The sequence below is a fragment of the Glandiceps talaboti genome, chromosome 2 (assembly GCF_964340395.1).
Source record: "Glandiceps talaboti chromosome 2, keGlaTala1.1, whole genome shotgun sequence".
Lineage (NCBI taxonomy): Eukaryota > Metazoa > Hemichordata > Enteropneusta > Spengelidae > Glandiceps > Glandiceps talaboti.
Window position 1 is genome coordinate 28,579,176 of NC_135550.1, and position 4,080 is coordinate 28,583,255.

Here is a 4,080-nt window from a genome sequence, read left to right on the forward strand (position 1 = left end):
CCCCGCCTGTTAGGGAACCAGGGCACAGACTTATTGCGATTTTGCGATTTTGTGTTGTCACTTCATGAACCAAACGAAATGGAATACTTGGATTTTAAAAATGCCAGAAAAAAATTACGTGGTAAACGATTAAGTCGTTACTCCAAACAGATCTTGGGTTGCGGAGGACTTGCCAAAGGGAAACTCACCCACATACCTCTAATTACAGGCTGTATCCTCCCACACTATTTTGTGTATGAATTGAAGGCAAAGTCACGATGAGTGCATTGTCAACAGTACTTACCTAACAGTAGAAATAATCTCCCTTTTAATATTTATAAAGTATTAAAGGCTTTCTACGTAACGTTCTATAAACACTTATGCGCAACGTAAGGAAAATACAGGATGTTTTCTGGTATTACAATTATAACCCTCTCAATTGATAAATGACAATTCTGTTTTACTTGTTATACCAACGATCGTCTGCATATTCAATTATTTGTCTATTCAAAGTTCCCCTATCATGTGACAGAATGAATGTGGTCTATTCTTTATCTACGCTGCATAACATAATAGTTCACCTCCTATGAAGCTACTCCCTCCATGGGGAGGGGGCAACACCAGAATTTTTTTTCTTCTAAATTTGACTCACAGAACAAAACCTAACATTCGGTTATCAGTGACATGATTCGTCGCGACATTACCATCTTTTACTGTGTATTGTTTACATTTGAATGACTGGTATATTTTGTCTTCTATTTTACACATTTTGACGAGAAAAGAAAGTATAACAACAATATGCCTTAACTCCACGTTAATAGACAAGATTATTACATGTTTACTAGGTGACAATGTAAATTATTAACTTATAATCATATGCCTATGAGGAAAATGTGATATTCTGGCTTTCTGCCAAACCACGTGATCACATCCATGGGGAAAGGTGCGAGAATGATGAGAAATCAATACAAACGTAAAATTGTATTCCTAAAAGGATGTAGGATATGTAATGACCACTATCCTTCATTATCAACGTGCTAATACTACTATAGTCACTATCTCTATAGTGGTACGAGTCACTCTGTAGCACCTAATGATGTTATTATATATAAAACATAGAATATGATTTGCAGTTATTTATACATATAAGATGTCAAAATGTGACCTTTGTTACATGTAAGAGGTAAGAGGGGATTCTTTCTATGAATTTGCGTAGTTATAATTCAAATAAGATTTAATTTTTACGTGTCAGGAACTAATAGACTTTGGACTTCCTAAAAGTGTTATTCAAAATCAACAAGTTGATTGGCCGAGTGTTTCATCTTACCTGTTTTGTACATGTATAGTAGTTTAAAATGTACTATAAAGGAGTTGCAGCTGTACCCACACGTTTTACATCACACGCTCGTACCATCGTCAGCATCTTCAGGGATATACACGATCAGCCTGGCTTTTGTCATATCACTTACAGGAACAATTTAATATTTGATGATTCTTGCAAATTACGTGACTTCTAAGTGTATCTATATTAATACGATAAAGCACGTGGCAAAAACTCAGATCAAGTGATATTTCCATATAGTCACAAGAAATGTACGTATCATGCTATATTTAATCGTGGGATCAAGATATTCCAATATATTAGATGATTCGTATCAGATCTGATATTGTTAGATACCGCCATAATTATTTTATTTCAACGTTCAATGATAAAAGAATACGAGATATACACGTTTATGATCGTTTATAGTATTAAAAAACTGGCAAGGTTCCAAGAAGAAAAGTGTACGAGGATTATGATTTGTAGAAACTTAGGACGCTCTCCTAAATATAAACCTGCAGGTTAGTCAGTGATTATTGTTATGGTAATGCAAATTCATCAGTCGACAACGATTTGGTTAATTAATCATAACCTAGATATTTCATTCCATAATGCCCAACCTATCCGTGTTTCTAAAAATCAAACCATATCACACAAATATAATGGTATTATTCTAAAATCGTGTTATAAACAGAAATAAAAACAACTTTAACGTAATAGGCCTAATGCGTATATGCTGCACACTAAATTTATGAATATTTCCAATGTGTTATGTTGATTAATAAGTATGATGCTTATAACGATGTGACGTCATTATGCGTGTATGTACAAAAGAGTTGTACATGTATCATATCATATCATGTACGTCATTATATTTCACGATAAATTCAGACAGTAACTATAGAGGGCAGTGTAACACTGCGTCCACAGTATCTGCTGCTGCCATTCTCGTTGAGAAAGTTGCACAGCTACTTTGACAAGTGTAAGCCCGTCCGTGTCTTCATAGAATGTCAAAATATGTCAAATTTAATGTATTTTTCAAACACCATTCCTGTACATTTGGTTCCACTTGTACATGCATCAAAAGAAATTGTTCAAGAAATGGCTTAATTCTGATATCTAAACATGAAGGTCAAGTCCAATTACAGCAGGTCACCGGAAACGGGAGTCCACATTTAAATTATATTTGATGGTTATATATAGTTCATGAGTAATTGTACAAAAAATTGATTTTTTACCACAAATACGACTGCCATTGTCAAAAGTGATACAGCACAAAATTATTTCTTATGAATAGAGCCTATATCATATCTGGTCACATTCGCACTTAATAATAGAGATTGACAAAGAAAAACATGGCGTGACATGTTGGCTGTCAAGTTTAATTCTAATGATCATGTAAAAGATCATATACTATAGGTATATTGGGGTGGGTGCTGGAACTGCGTCTCTATGTAATATACTTCATGGACAATTAGTATATTTCTATGCCAAGACTTCGTAGAAGAGTCCCCAAGTGTAGTTTACTTGCCAGTGACTAAAATGAACACCATTACATGATCAAGGTCAAGGTCAGGGTCTTAATAAAAATCTCATTTAGGGTAGGGTAGGGTAGGTATTTGAATGAAATCTCTACTTAATATAATTTTGAATTATGCAATAGATATTGATTTCAAGTAACAATATGGCCACCATTCATTTAAAACTGACATGAGCTCCAAGAATAATAATTGATCAGGTATCTCCCTGCCTGTATTATTTGTGGACATGATTTAAAAGAAATTGCACACAAATGAACACCACTGATTGCATGTGACATGCAAGAAATTAATGGATTTTGACAACTGACCCAGAAGGTCAAGGTATCATAAGATTGTTTGTAACTGATAATATAGGGGTAGACACTTGAAGGAAGTCTCTATGTATGATAGTTTTTGAATTATATAAAAATAACGCCAATGGCGTTGTAGCACAACTGTATATATGCTGATCCATGCTGGGTATAGGTGTTCATTTGCTGAATGTTTATTCATTTGTCTGTTTATCCCTGTTATCTTTGCAATATATGTGATCACTTGGCTGTTGTTATGGGCTGGTCTTGTTGCTAGGCACATTTGCATACATTTTTGAATGTTTATTCATTTGTTTATAAATGATAAATCCGTGTTATCTTTGCAATATATGTGATCATTTGGCTGTTGCTATGGGCGTGGTCTTGTTGCTAGGCATATTTTCATACATTTTTGAATGGTTATTCAATTGTCTATTCCTTTTGTTACCTTTGCAATATACATGATTACTTGGTTGTTGCTGTGGGGGTGGTCTTGTGAGGCAAATTATATACATTTTTTGAATGTTTATTCAATTGTCTATTCATCCTCATGGTTGTCTTTGTGAAATACAGACTGACTGTTGCTATGGGCGTGGTCTTGTTGCTAGGCAAATTTACATTACATTTTTTGAATGCTTCGTCACTTGTCTTTTAATCCCAGCCCAGTGGTTATCTTTGTGAAATATCTCACTGTTTGGCTGTAACTATGGGCGTGGTCTTGTTGCTAGGCACATTTGTAAACTTTTTTTGAATGCGAAGAACACCCCTAAGAATGTTCCCACCAAATTTCAGACCGATCTGCCCAATAGTTTTTGAGTAAGTTTTTTGACCAAAAAATTACATTTTTCAACCCAAATCACACACTGGTAGTAACATCATTTTGAATTGAACAATTTCCCAACTAGACACCCAAGGTAATACACCATTCAAATATCATGGCAATCAGTAC